General features: G+C 46.1%; 1 protein-coding gene across 1 annotated transcript in view; it reads right to left on the reverse strand.

Annotated features, from left to right (window-relative positions):
• ASTN2 (astrotactin 2) overlaps positions 1-16036 on the reverse strand; it is a 783945-nt gene that overhangs the window by 402980 nt on the left and 364929 nt on the right. The window lies entirely within an intron of this gene.

The following is a 16036-nucleotide window of genomic DNA, read 5'->3' on the forward strand; positions in this document are numbered from 1 at the left end:
TTGCACACACCAAGGTCCTCATTAACTCTGATCTTCAATTACATTGATTATAAGGTTGCTTTCACAATATTGCTGCAGAGATCAGAGGTGAACTTCAGGGTGGGGGGACCTGGTCATTAAACTATTTTGCAAAGTTAACGTCATAGTAACTACCAAAATCTGGGAAAATATTTCTCGAAGTAGCATGGGGAAGGGCTGTGGCTCAGTGGTAGATCATCTGCTTGGCATGCAGAAGGTCTTAGGTTCAATACCCGACATCTCCAGTTAAAGGGACTTGGCAGGTAAGTGATGTGAAAGACCCCTGCCTGAGACCCTGGAGAGCCGCTGCCTGTCTGAGTAGACAATACTGACTTTGATGGACCAAGAGTCCGATTCAGTATAAGGCAGCTTCATGTGTTCCTGTTGAAGTTAGTCAAAACACCAACAGTTAACTTGATTAAAAAAAAAAAAAACTGCAGAAGCCTAGGGTGTTATAGATCCCAGGTCGATTTACCTTTTTAAGCTCAGGTGGACATCTCTTGAATGAGAAAGCATGGTCTTGTGGGTGGAGTGATTAAATGGAACATGGGTTCCCAATGCAACCTACATCAAGATGTCCTCCCTCTGCTTCCACTTCATAGAGAGGATGGTTTCAGTACTACAAGATAAATGTCTGTTGTCGAAGCAAAGAAAGCCTCGAGCTCTGTTGTCACTGTGGACTTCAAAAGCCTCCGATTCCCTGGTTATTTGACTGTTTCTAATCAGTAACAAGGTAGGCTTGTGAAGAAACGTTCAGGCTTGAAACCGTGTCCTTTCTAAAGTTTCCATCAAACATGCGGGAGCGCCATTCATCTCAACGGGGTTCGCCCAGGATAAGTTCTCGTCGTGGCATGATAAGTGCATTTCTGCATGCCATTATTTTGGCAGAAAGGAAACATGGTGAGCACAGGTACCCAGGAATCCAACAGACCAAGTGACATGAAAGGCTAAACAATACTGGGGGTGAGCGGGTGGTTTTCTTTTCAAAGAGTACAGATCCTGCATCGCCTCAAGCGTCGCTGGTTCATAGTTGTACAGTGGTCCACAGAGACCTCTGACCATTGTTTTTTTTTTTTTTGGTTTTATTATTTCCCCTCCCCCTCTTGTTCTCTCTCCTCTCGCATCCCTATCAAAGCACAAAGCAGGAGTCGAAATGTCTCTTTCCAGAGGTCTCCATCAAAGTTCAGCCAGCCTGTTTAAGCCTCCACAAGAGAGGCTTGAAGGTCTGACATTTATTTTTAAAAAGGTATATATTTTCCCAGAACAAAATGGGATAAAGCAGCTCCAGACTTTGTTCTCCCCACCGCCACCCCCGTTAAGTATCCAAGAGCCGAAGTAGCAGCAAAAAATACCTGGCTGTGTTTCTTTCTCTCCCTTTCCCTTTAAGCATATAACCCAAAAGCAGCAGTTCTGATTTCAATATGAATAATCCATTTTGTATCCTTCAGCTGAATTGATGCTTCTTGGACTGCCAAATTCCTCATAAGCTTTTTTTTTTTTTAATTCCCTCACTGGACATACTGGAGATTCATATTCTACATGGGCTATTTGCCCTGATGAGCTAGCCTGATCTCATCAGATCTCAGAAGCTAAGTGGGGTCAGTCCCGGCTAGTACTTAGGGATACCAGGGTTGCTATGCAGAGGAAGGCAACTGCAAACTATTTCTGTTAGTATCTTGCTTTGAAAACCCTACTGGGTTGCCATAAGTTGGCTGTGACTTGATGGCACTTTACACAAATATACACGTGCTATTTGCATCTTTCATTCAGCTGGTACGGTGGACTCAACACATGAACACATGAAGCTGCCTACTTGCCTAGTCCCTTTAACTGGAGATGCCAGGGATTGAACCTGGGATCTTCTGCTTGCCAAGCAGATGCTCTACCACTGGGCCATAGCCCTCCTTCTTTAGCACTAGCCCTCAGCATGTCAAGATCTTCCGTATAGTTAGACATCACAGGGAGTGGAAGAAGCAGCCAGGCATCTTTCAATAACCGCCTGGATCCCGCTTCTAGCTGAAATCTTCTCACTCTTTAGCATCTAGCAGCCACTGGTGGGTCACCCAGGGGAGGGCAGGAAGCCGCCAAGCACCTCTCCGCTATGTTTGTTTCCTGTTAACTAAGAATCCCACCCCCCAAGGATCACTTTTCATTGGACTTAAATTGTGCTCCCACTTTGGGAACCTTTTAGCTAAGAAAAATGGAATGCAAATGTTTAGTTTAGTTTATTGTTGTTCCGGTCGTAGACCAGCACAGGAATGCAAATGTAATAAATGCATTGCCTATAGGTGGAAGCCTATTTTTTATTCAACCCACTGGGTGCTCACCCTGAAGTCCATGCATGGCAACACAAATCATGTATCTGTTTTGTAAACCATAGGCCTGGAAGAACATCTCAATCTTACAGGCCCTATTGAACTGCATAAGGTCCACAGGGCCCTGATCTCACCATATAGGCGGGGCCAGGGCTGAGTTCTGGAAAGCATACCTGGTTCTCCCCCCAACCCCTTCATTTTATCCTCACAACAACTGATTGAGGTAGGCTAGGCTGAGCAAGAAACAGAGGCAGAGAGAGAGAGAGAGAGAAAGTGACTAGCCTAAAGTCACCACTGAGTTCCATAGCTCAAATCCAGGGGGATTAAAACCTGGATCTCCCAGCTTCTAGGTCAAAATTTTAACCACTATACCACAATGGTTCTCAGTTCCCATTTACTCTACCCAATGGTAGGGAAGTGGCTAGTTCCTCCTCTCTTGCAGTCTTCAAGCAACGGTTGGACGAAGAAGAAGAAGATGATGAAGAAGAAGAGTTGGTTTTTAAATGCCAACTTCCTTTATCTTTTAAGGAGAATCAAACTGGCTTACAATCTCCTTCCCTTCCTCACCCCACCACAGACACCTTGTGAGGTAGGTGAGGCTGACAGAGCTCGAACTGTGACTATCCCCAGGTCGCCCAGCTGGCTTCATGTGTAGGAACGGGGAGACCAACCCAGTTCTCCAGATTAGAGTCCGCCACTCCTAACCACTACACCACACTGGCTTGTCAAGGATGCTTTAGGCCAGGGCTTCTTAAACCTTTCCCCTTGAGACCCCTTTTTGCCCAGGAAATTTTTACGCAACCCCGGGTATATAAGTATATAAAATAGGTATACAAATCAAACATTTACTGATAATAAATCATAAAGAAATTTATTTTATTTTATTTTTCAAAAAATATGACCCCTACTTCAGTTATGCGACCCCATATGGGGTTGCGACCCACAGTTTAAGAAGCTTTGCTTTAGACTGATTCTGCATTGAGCAAGGAATTGGACAAGACAGCCTGTATGGCTCCTTCCAGCTCTATGATTCTGTGATTCAAAGGCCATTTATGCATGGAAGGTTTTGCATAGGATTTGCCCCTCTCTAGATGCACATTTTGCCCATCCAAATTCTCAGAATTCTACATGGGGGCTTATTGTTGAGTTTTAAGAATTTGGATGGGCAAAATGTGCATCTAGAGAGCAGCAGATCCAAAGCAAAACCTCCCATGCATAAAGGGCCTAAGCTTCAGTGGGAGCAAACAACACACACTGTGAGTGACCCTCACTTTCACACAGCCCAAATAATGCACTTTCAGTCCACTTTCGATGCACTTTGAAAGTGGGTTTTACTGTGTGAACTGGCAAAATCCACTTGCAAACGACCGTTAAGGTGCACTGAAAGTGGATTGAAAGCGCATTATTTGGGCTGTGTGAAAGTCAGACTAGTCTCAAACCGCACACACCTTTGTGATCAGTGAGTTTTGGAGGGGCGCTGAACAGACCGCTCGACCTGTTAATGAAACTACAAGACATACTGGGAGTAATCCTCCCCCTTCGGAGAAATACTCTGAAATCTGTAGCCTTCTCAAACAGTAGCAGACCTGCGGCAAAGATTATTCAGTTCTGACATTTAATAAGCAACCGTGTACTGGGGGAGGGAGAAAGGGTGCCTTTCTACACACCCGGGTGAACACCTGAAGAAACAAGGGGATAGCTGGGCACCTTTAAGCTTGTCTTTGTCAAAAGCAAATCGTCTCCAGCAGCGTGGTAAATTAAAACCCAAGTGAGAGATTGCACCACCTCATGTATGTTTATTCACAAAGGTCAAGAGGAAAATGGGGGGGGGACGACACTGATAACAGCTACATTCAATTCTGTTAGCATCCTGGTGGAGGCAGCCGCAGGGAAAAGGGATAAGCGGTCTTTGGGTGGAACAATTAAAGCTCCGCACAACGCCAATCACAGCGTGGCATTCGGGCGCTCAATGAAGCTACGGCTTATTGAGCGCTCCGCCACCCGGGGGGGAAAAGGCACAAACCAAGAGGGCTGGTTTTAATCCGCACGTCTTCTCGCCCGTTCCAACCAAGCTCTTCCTCCTCATAGCAGCCCAGGTATTTATCACAGCCACCGGAGCCGTTACTGAGGTTGTCTGTCACCAAACAGACTGCGAGCCGTGCAAATCCAACTTCCCTGCCAGAGGGCAAAAGTCTCCCACCTCATCGTCTAGCAGTTCCGGGCCATGTCTTTCGATGCTGCTCCATCATTAATTTAGCCTTCCGCAGTCACGCATGATGCTTATAAAACCTCAGGGCAATTGCAGCCTCTCATTAGAGCAGGCCAGACCAAACTCTAATCTCTCACAAGGGAGAGATAACTTTTGTGCGTCTGCGTGGTTCGTTTAAAATGCCACAGTGTCCCCCCCCCCAACCTCTGCCTCAAACTTATTTACGCTCATAATCTCAAACACTGCCACCCCTTTAAAAAGGAGTTTCTTCACAGCAAGAAATGACCTTCAACCCCCCCCCCCCCCGCCAATTTCTGATAGAGCCAGAGTGGTATAGTGGTTAAGAGCGGTGGTTTGGAGTGGTGGGCTCTGATCTGGAGAACTGGGTTTGATTCCCCACTCTTCCCCATGAGCGGCGGATGTTAATCTGGTGAACTGGGTTGGTTTCCCCACTCCTACACATGAAGCCAGCTGGGTAACCTTGGGCTAGTCTCAGCTCTCTTAGAGCTCTCTCAGCCCCATCTACCTCACAGGGCTTCTGCTGTGGTGAGGGGAAGAGAAGGTAATTGTAACCTGGTTTGATTCTCCCTTAAGTGGTAGAGAAAGTCGGCATATAAAAACCAACTCTTCTTCTATTATTTAATTATTGACCCCACTTTCATCCCACTCTTCTTTCTCAGTAGCTCATGGGAGCCTACATGATTGTCTCGCTCTCCTCCACTGATATCCTCACAATAATCCTCTGAGGTCAGTCAGGGTAGGAGGGGGGAGAGAGAGACAGAAGACAGAGAGAGTGACTGTCCCACGTTTACTTAGGTGCTGTGGAACACAGGCAAGATAATGCTGCTGCAGTCATCTTGTTTGTGGGCTTCCTAGAAGCACCTGATTTGCCACCATGTGAACAGATTGCTGGACTTGATGGGCCTAGGTCTGATCCAGCATGGCTTTTCTTATGTCGTTATGGAGGAGAGGGCTATCCCAGGCTACTAGTCAAGATGGATACTAGTCATGATGCATACCTATTCTCTCTAGGTTCAGAGGACCATGCCTATTATATTAGGTGATGTGGAACACGGGCAGGATAATGCTGCTGCAGTCTTGTTTGTAGGCTTCCTAGAGGGACCTGGTTGGCCACTGTGTGAACATATCGCTGGGATCGATGGGCCTTAGTCTGATCCAGCATGGCTTTTCTTATGTTCTTATGTACCCAGAGAGCATTACAGGAGAATGGGAATTTGGACCTAAGTCTCCAAGCTTCTAGTTCAGCATGTAACCGCTATACAGTACAATGCAATGCATTATACGTTTATTGTTGTAACCACAAGACCATAACAAACAAATAAGAACATATCACTTCTTGGCCTTTTAGCTAAGATCAAGTGTAGATAAGAACATAAGAAAGGCCATGCTGGATCAGACCAAGGCCCATTAATTCCAGCAGTCTGTTCACACAGTGACCAGACCAGGTGCCTCTAAGGAAGCCCACAAGCAAGGCAACTGCAGCAGCATCCTGCCTGTGTTCCACAGCACCTAAGATAATAGGTATGCTCATCTGATCCTGCCGAGAATAGGTATGCATCATGACTAGTATCCATTTTTACTAGTAGCCATGAATAGCCCTCTCCTCCATGAACATGCCCACTCTCTTCTTAAAGCCTTCCAAGTTGGCAGCCATCACCACATCCTGGGGCAGGGAGTTCCACAATTAAACTGTGTTGTATGAAGAAATCCTTTGATCTCTTTGGAATCTCTCACCCAAGAAACTTCAACATAAAATACAGTTAAGCTATGAAACGATAAAATCACTACATAATGACATCACACATGTGACACAATCAGTGTCTAATCTGGCCTCTTACCAGCTTCCCCACTGTGATGCACCTCAAGACCACCGCAAGACGGGTTCAGTCATTTGGTTCAGATCTGTTAAGTTTTTCCACAAATCCCCAGACAAACCTCCCTGGCTCTTCTCACACACAACGTCTCAAAAAAAATAAAAAGCCCCATGCTTCCATATCCCTCCCTTCCACCTCTTTCTCCATAAACTAAAAGATGGATTGTATTACATCTCAACAGTGAATGTCTGCATTTAAATTTCCTGGCAAGCTGCTATTACTAAGGCTGGGCTTTGATACGGTATGCGGAATGCAAATGTGAGATCCCACTACATTTATCCTGTGCTTCTCGGCTGGTGTGCGTGCGGGCGCTAAAAATTCTGATGAGCAGAAAGCCTTGACACAATGGCATTACACCACTGACCTTTTAGAAATCCCCGCCCCCTTTAAATGTTACCAGGTGTGCAACCGTTTTCCAGTACAGGCGAACCTCGTTTTATTGTGCTTCACAGATTTTGCATTTTTTTTACAAATTGAAGGTTTGTGGCAACCCTGGATCGAGCAAGGCTATCGGTGCCATTTCCCCAACAGCACATGCTCTCTTTGTGTCTCTGTTTCGCATTTTTAACACTAAAGTATTTTTAATTAAGATATGCACATTGGGGGGGGGTTAGACGTAATGCTATTGCACACTTAACAGACTACAGTAGAGTGTAAACTGAGGCTGTCGTACTTTGGTCACATTACGAGAAGACAAGACTCACTGGAAAAGAAAATCAGGCTAGGAAAAGTTGAAGGCAGCAGGAAAAGAGGAAGACCCAACAAGAGATGGATTGACTCTATAAAGGAAGCCAAAGACCTAAGGAAGGCTGTTAAGATTAGAATGTTTTGGAGGACATTGATTCATAGGGTTGCCATGAGTTGGAAGCGACTTGATGGCACTTAACACACACATAGTGTAACCATAACTTTTATATGCATCAGGCAACCCCAAAACAAATAAAGTGTGTGACTCGCTTTATTGCGATATTCACCTTATTGCAGTGGTCTGGAACTGAGCCCGCAATATCTCCGAGGTGGGCACTGCATACGCTGCAAGACAGGAGAATCTCTGAATACCCCCATCATGAATCACCATCTCCACCCCAATGATCCAGACACAGCAGGTTATGCGTGAAAAGCTCCCACACTCTGTTCCTTGGGGCAAAGGCTCCAAGAACACACTGGGGTGCCTCCGTCATCCTCGCCACTGCCAGTGGGCCATGAAGGTGCCCGCACAATTTATCCCTCTGCCCGTGCCATCTTGCAATTCACAGAAATCCCAATTTCATACCAGCCACTTGACGTGGCTCCCTCTCCCCCCACCCATTCACGGCAATGCCCCTATCCTGCTCCTCTCCAGCCTTCTTCAGTAACTGGTACGGATAAAACGGCACTTCTCCACCGTATATAACCTGCAGGCTGGTAGTAAAAACACTGTCCTCGTTTTAATTGGCGTCGTATTTCAATCGGCTGCTCTGCAAGGACGAACTCCCGCCCCCGCCCCCGTGTCCTTTGCTCCGGGTCCGTGATTCTTGGACTCTCACTTACCGCAGGGGCGCAAGAGCTTATGAGATGTTTCACCAAGTCCTGCCTAATTAAAGGCATGGAGGGTGCGATTAGCTGGACCGAACAGGAGCCCTCCCTTCATTCGCCTAGCCTGACACTCCCGGCCCCAGCCATATTTCTTTGGAAATGTTGTGCTTAACAGCAGTGTTAAAGGTCCAAACAGAAAGCCGAGCGAAACCCTGCAACTATTTAACAGCGCCTCATGAGCAACGAAGGACAGCTTTGTCATCTCAAGAGCTTAGGAATCGGCTCCAGTCATGGGGAGAAAGGGAGGCCAAAGTCGGAATGCTTGTCCCCCAAGAAAGCTGGCATTTTGTGCCGAGCGCTGTAGCAACCAACCCATGGAGTGGTTCTAAAGGTCGTGTTGTAAAGGTCTTCTGTTCTAAAGGGCTTGTAGGATACTCCCTTGCCTTCATTTAGTTTACCTAACATTCAGCCCAGGGGTGGACTGGCTGTTTAACTAAGAGGGTATTTGGGGAAGGGCTGTACCTCCGTGGTAGAGCATCTGCTTGCCATGCAGAAGGTCCGCGATTCAATCCCCGGCATCTCAGTTAAAGGGACTAGGCAAGTAAGTGATGCCAAAAACCTCTGCCTGAGACCCTGGAGAGCCACTGCCAGTCTGAGTAGACAACACTAGCTTTGATGGACCAAAGGTCTGATTCAGTATAAGGCAGCTTCATGTGTTCAAGGTGGGCCACTGCTCTGGATGGCCATTGGTGGTCAAGTCCCAGCAACTGTGCCTGCGCTTAGGGGCCACGTGACCCAGGCCTTTCATTGGTAGTTGGTGTCAGCTCACCAATTGTCTCCTCCTGCACTCCTGCCATTTTGTGTGGGAGGAGACAAACATTGAGCCAATGCCCTTTTGTTGGCAACCACTAACTTCAGTGGTCCCTGAAGTGCTGGCTTGTTTCACTACAAGAGCCACTCAGTTGGGCTTGCTCCAGGGCTATTTTCACTTCCTGGTTCAGCCCGACCCCAAACAGAGCCAGTGTGGTGTAGCGGTTAAGAGCAGTGGTTTGGAGCGGTGGAGTCTGATCTGGAGAACTGGGTTTGATTCCCCACTCCTCCACATGAGCAGCGGACACTAATCTGGTGAACTTGATTTGTTTCCCCATTCCTCCACATGGCCAGCTGGGTGACTTTGGGCTAGTCACACACTCTCAGCCCCACCTGCCTCACAGGGTGTCTGTTGTGGGGAGGGGAAGGGAATGTGATTGTAAGCCAGTCTGATGATGATGATGATGATGATTCTTATCATTATTACCATTATCTTGGCTTACTGAGAGCCAGTGCAGTGTAGTGGTTACAGCACTTAGGACTGGTGAGACCCGAGTTCAAATCTTCACTTGCCATAAAACTTAACTGAGTGACTCTGTCCCAGTCATGTTCTCTCAGCTTAATTTATATCACAAACACGACAAAGCAATGTACAGACTTGTCTGACATATTTTAAAACAAAAACAAGCCCTTAAGCTCCAGTACTATTTCAGAGGCTGCAGAGCATAACTATCTGGTGGTACAACAGGATCAGAAATATATTCAGCATCATCCATGTTTATGTTGGTGTCTTTTTTTTTTGTACTTTGATGATCCAGTAATTTAACATAGTACCATAGTACCAAATAATTTGACCTTTTCGTCCCCCCTAACACAGGAATAAGGGATCTTTTAAAAAGGAGCAAGAATGCAATACCTTTACTTTTTTTTTTTTTTTTTTTTTTTTGCTGTCAGGTCACAGCTGACGTGGCGACCCCATAGGTTTTCTAGGCAAGAGACGTCCTGGTATCCCTTGGAGGTCTCCCATCCAAATACTAGCCAGGGTCAGGGATGAGTGTGTGTGACTGCCCCAAAGTCACCCAGCAAGCTTCCATGGCACAAGTGGGGAGTCGAATCGGGTTTCCCAGGACCTAGTCTGATAACTTAACCACTACACCACAGTGGCTCTCTTTAGCCTACTAAAATGTCAAAGTCCTTCATCAGGCTGGACATTCAACAGGCTATGAAGAGTTCTGTACATCTCAAAAGTTTGTTCATTCCTTTGGGATGTGCTGAGCCTAACAAAGGTAATAAATTATTGCAGCATTTGCCTGTCCCCTATAGATCAAATTGTCTATATGTGTTTCTTGCAGGTATGGAAAATAAGCCTGCAGTCCTCTTGACTACACAAAAGTTTGAAGGTACCTGGGTTGTTATCTTGTACAGTTCTCACATTGGTCCCACGGTTCTTCTGCCCCAACAAAGCATTCCCAATAATCTTTCCCCCTCTATTTCATGTTCAAATCCAGGAATCCTGCTAAGCAGTTAGCAAAGATGCTAGACAGCCTCATTACTGAGCTGAGCTTCAGTAAATGGAACAGATATCTGGTACAGCAGAAGGCAAAGCAACCTTGTGTTTAGGGTGCAACAGAGATATTTAAGAACGTAAGGCCATGCTGGATCAGACCAAGGACCATCAAGTCCAGCAGTCTGTTCACACAGTGGCCAACCAGGTGCCTCTAGGAAGCCCACAAACAAGATGACTGCAGCAGCATTGTCCTGCCTGTGTTCCAAAGCACCTAATATAATAGGAATGCTCCTCTGATCCTAGAGAGAATAGGTATGCATCATGACTGGTATCCATTTTTACTAGTAGCCATGAATACCTCTCTCCTCTATGAGCATGTCCCCTCACCTCCTAAAGCCTTCCAAGTTGGCAGCCATCACCACATCCTGGGGCAGAGAGTCCCACAATTTAACTATGCATTGTGTGAAGACATACTTCCTTTTATCCATTCTGAATCTTGCCCTGGGCTCTCCACAACCCTTAATTAGGCCTGTTTCTCTTAATACAGTTGCTGTCTTCTGCTTCATCTTTCTCTTTATCCGAACAAGGCATTAATAAGTCCAGCCTCCCGTTCAGTGCCACGGCACCAGTGGGCAGCATGCCAGGGCCAGCCACAGCACAGGAATTGCAATTTTCCGTGTCAATAATTAAACAGGAGAACAGCTGCCTCTCCCAAGAAACCCAGTCCCCATACAGCAGGATGGAGACCATCTGCCCCTTGCCATGTTGGCTGAGCAGCTGTATAAACCCGGAGGCAGCTCAATGAGTACAGAGGGTGAAGCTGCAAACAAAACGCAACACACACATACAACCTGCGAGCAAAATAACAGATCTAAGGAAATATTGGGGCGGGCAGGGCGGTGTGACACAGGATGGTTAAATCATCCACCCCAGCTGCCCTAATCAGTTTCTCCCACTTTTTGCTTCTGGGGTTGGCATTCCTGTCTACTTCATTGTTTGTTGGTCATCGCAGGAAGCACAGTCCCAGGATGCCACCTTAGCATTTCAGCCTTTCTACCTTCCAATTTGAAGGAGGGAAAGACCTTCATCTGCCCAGTCCCCAGCCTACAGCACCATCTCACCCCCTTAATTCCCCACTGTCTATGCACACAAAAAGAGTCTACAAAGCATCAATACCATTTTCCAGTTTCCGTCTGTATCCCCCTTCCACATTTCCTATTACTCTGAAGTTAAAACGGTCCAGTGAAGTGATTCTACGTGGCCTGGTTTCTCCTTGGTTAACTAGAAGTCACTGAGATGGTCATACACAGAACAACCTTTCAGGGGTCATGCGAGTCCCATGCTTTGTCCACAGGCCGAAGGTTGTTTCCCTACATACCAGAGAGTGATGCAGCAACCAAGAATATGAGTACCACTCGTAGAAGCATGGTAATTTTCTGTGCATGACAATGGTCTCCTGGGGGGGGGGAAGATGCAGAGCAGGTAGCTATGTGTCTCTCATTAGGCATTTTTTAATTTTGATCAAAGCTCTGAGGGTTCATCTGGTAATGATCAGTGATGCTGTAACAATTCCCTAATGGAGATATATCGCAAATGAGGGCAGTTTCCAAATTTGCAATGCACATCTGGAAATTGCACATTGAAATGGAGTACCAGCCTTTAATCCCCTACTGGCAACCAGATGATGCTCTGAGAGTCAATTTAAGAACATGAGTAGAGAAAATTTGTCTAGGAAGCGGACTTAAGAACTGTAAAGTGCGAGGAATAATCTTGTCTATAAATAAAAGATATGGCACAAAACTTTTTGTTCATCCAAGACATCTGTTTTCAGTGTCTCTGGCAGACCAGCCCCATTGACCTGCGAGAGCCACTGTTCAGCCCTCCAAGGTGTCTAGGTGTCCAGCAACTGTCCCAAGACTCTGCCTGGTACCGCACCACTCTCCTGGCTTTCTGACCCCCAGAGGGGTTTTTTCGCTCTCACTTTCTTCAGTACACAGCCACCAAGTGGTTGTTTTAGAAACTACCTGCAAAGAGTGCCAGCACTCCCAGCTGCCCTTCCCATGTTGCCGTTCTAAGACTCTACCCAGAGACTGGCTACCAGGGCTGTGCAAAAAAAAAGAGAGAAGGGGTAACCCCCTGTCCCATACTTTACCAAACTTTGGAGTTCATGCTGGGAGAGTCCCTTGCAGCTACCCTGAAATGTTGGTACCTCTGCCTCTAAAAATTCCCATAGAGAAAAGCATCAGCTGACCAGTTTAGGCTTTATTCTCTATTTCAATATTCGGCCCCTTTTTTGGGTTTATTTTCGGATCGGTAAACCCAATATGCACAGCCCTACTGGATATCATGAGGATGGCTTGCCACACTTGTGCACTCTTGAGGAACTAGAGATTTAGCAACTGACCGACTCCCATACCCTGACACCCATTTTAAATAGCATGTTTGAATGGTGGTTTGTAGTTTGTGCCTGTGTGTTTTGTAGAACAACTACCAGCATTGAAAATAGTGAAGAATTTATTCAATATAAAAAGTTCACACACATTCTCTTTGCACAGCAACAGACTGAGCAAGGAATACAAAACAAAGGTGTAAACAAGCAATTCCCCTGTCCCTCACTCTATGCATGCTCTAGCTCAGGGGTCTGCAAACTGCGGCTCCTGAGCCACATGCTGCTCTTTGCCCCGTTGAGTGCGGCTCTCCGAACTTGGTTCGGAGCCCCTGCTCTCGCCGGCACCTGGGCTGCGGAGCCGGCGCGCCTGAGAGAGAGAGAGCAGGCAAGCAGGCGCGCTGTCTCCCCCCCCCCCGCCATGTTTTCCCACTCCCTCGTAGGTCAAATAATTCTTTCCTCAAATCTTCTGGAAGATACCACCTAGCCTCTCAATACCGCAAGTCTCTGTGTCCCTTTCTAGATATCAGATTCCAGCCAAAGTGTGAGGTGACCATTTCATTGTCTTATTCTAAGAAAGGCCTTTTAACATAGACGTTTCAGTGTTATGAAAAATTCCAATTTCCTTGGGGTCTTTGTCTAGGCAACCAGTCTTTCATAGCAACGATGGCCATCAAGGTAGAGCTCAAGTGTGAGAGCTCCTTCTTGCAATGGAATCAGCCAGATCGAATCAGCCAAAATAGATCCTCTCCCTTTACGACAAGGGATTTTATCTCTTCTGTTTTCCCATCCCCTCATGGGTCAAAGAATCCTTTCCTCAAATCTTCGGGAAGATAGAATCTAGCCACTAGCATCCCCCAGTCTCTGTGTCACTTTCTAGATTTCAGATTTGAGCCAAGGTGTGAGCTGACCACTTCATTGCCTCCATCCAAGATGGCCATTAGCTTTGATGGCTGGTACTTCAGTGATGCTTGGAAGCAACTGACTCCCCTCCCCTTCCTGCCTTATCTTCTGCGAGGAGAGAGAAAAGCTGAATGTGGGGGTCTAGTTCAGCCCACAACCTAAAATAAAATGCACTTGTTTCACAGCTTCTATCGACATCTTCACACTTCATAAGGATCAGCCTTAGGTAGAGAACATGGTCTATTGGTGGATGGCCTGCCGGCTAACTTCTAATGGACCCCACTAGCACTTATAGGTAGCTGTGTTTGTGGGAAGATGCTGGACTAAGACTCTGGTTTGATCCTGCAAAGCACTTCTCGAGTAGAAGTGTATATTCACCATTAGTTTTCACATGTGTGGATTTATTACTATTTTTATGTAGCTCTTTTACTGTGAATTGATTTTTTAAAAAAGAAATGAATGTATTTTCTTTAGCTATCATTTTATGGCACAAACGAGAGCAATAAACAGCTTATACAAACTGACGCAGATTAGTTATGCCATGAGTATTAAGGGCCGGCCAGTAACTAGAATGCCAGACTAACAGCAAAGATACCGGGGTTCAAACCCTCTCTCAACCATAAACCTCGCCAGGTGACCTTTAGCCAACTACTCTTTTTTAGGCCTGGTCTACACTTGCAGCAGAATTAGGCAGAAATGAGGAGGTAAAGTACCAAGGAAGCAGACTGGGATCCAGTGTTTTAGGCTGCAGGCGTGGAATTAGGAGGAGGAGTTGATTTTTATATGCTGACTTTCTCTACCACTTAAGAATTAAACCAGCCTTCCCTTCCTCTCCCCTCTGAGGTAGGTGAGGCTGAGAGAGTGTGACTAGCCCAAGGTCACTCAGCTGGCTTCATGTTTAGGAGTGGAGAAACAAACCCAGTTCACCCGATTAGCCTCCACAGCCCATGTGAAGGACTGGGGAATCAAACCCAGTTCTCCAGTTTAGAATCCACTGCTCCAAACCACCACACTTAACCACTACACCACGCTGGCTCTATAGTGTCTCCCCTGTTGTTGCCCCCCCACCACCACCCCAGCAACTGATATCTGGAGGTATCCTTTGCCTCTGAACATGGCAGATACAAGATTCAAACAAGAGAGTTACTGATTCATAGCTCAGTTCTGTAGCTACCGGACTGCACTAGTTCCTTTTACAGAAGGAGGAGGAAGAGTAGTGTAGGCTGATTTGGAATGGGGGAAATGGACCAGATAAGGAGGGATCTTTTGTTTACTTGCTTTTTAAAAATGATATCTGAAATTGCTACTTACTAAACAGCGGGAGCAGAAAAGCATCACAGAACATGCATTTCGACTAACGAAAGCCCAAAGACATTTCAGAGCCTAAGGGAATTGTAATGCACAATTAGACTTTGGGAAGGTATACTTAACAATACATATGTTTCAAGACAACAGGAAAATAGGTTGACATTTCAAGGTATAATAAATGTTGTGTGAACAACAAGCAAAAGCCTTCCATACTACTGTCATCTTCTTATTGTAAGCGATGTTATCCGTATGTAAATATTAAAACAATAATAAAAAGGCAGAATGACACTAACGTGTATCCTGTACTACAGTCTTTTGTTTCCTACTCCATAGGCTCACCCATCTCTTAAGCCACTCTCAGAAGGAGAGAAAAGAAGCTGAAATGAAATTAAATCCACTATGTCATTGTAATATTACAGTAAAAATGGAATCACTTATTTTCCAGTCCCCCTGGAAAAAAGGCGGCCGAGCAAATTATGCAAGTGTTCAGAATGTATGCACAGAGCTGCCAATGAAATACCAATAAAACAGATTAATACCCTTGGAACTGGGGAGAAATGGGCTGATCGCCAAACCAAGCTTAATGACTTTTCTAAAGAGAAGGGGGGGTCATTGGCGGAACAGCTCGCAGAAGAATGACATCTGTAATGAAACTGTAAAACACCATTCCAAACTACAGGAAAAAAGTTTAATGGGGAATTACATCCATAGCTGCCAAGGTGACGCTGAATGCATCAGCAGCTGTCTGCTATTCTGAAATGTCATCCTTTGTCGCCAGGGAAGCAGGAAGGTGGTTTCCGCATGTCCATCTTCAACCCAGCTCAAGATGGCCCGGTGTCCTGAAGCAGGCAGATAGTGAGGGATGAAGCATAGTGCAGAAGGCAGGGCAGTCCAAGTTGTGAGTCAAAGTCAGTCCAAGAAATCAGGAGACCAGGAATCTGAAGTATAACAGAGAGCCAAGGCCGATACATGGGGGATAGCGACGAGTTGCTCCCACAACAGCCAAGCTTAATTGACGGCTTAAATAGGCCCTTATCTCACTGGTGTAGCAGAGCTAGCTGTTGTTAATTAGGCTGCTCTGACATTCCAAGCCAGGTGGTGTGCTTCAGCCCTGCTCTGCCTTGTCACTGCTGTCAGGAAGAGCTCTACGCTGGGCTTGCAACCTGGCAC

This window comes from Euleptes europaea, chromosome 14 (assembly GCF_029931775.1).
Source record: "Euleptes europaea isolate rEulEur1 chromosome 14, rEulEur1.hap1, whole genome shotgun sequence".
Lineage (NCBI taxonomy): Eukaryota > Metazoa > Chordata > Lepidosauria > Squamata > Sphaerodactylidae > Euleptes > Euleptes europaea.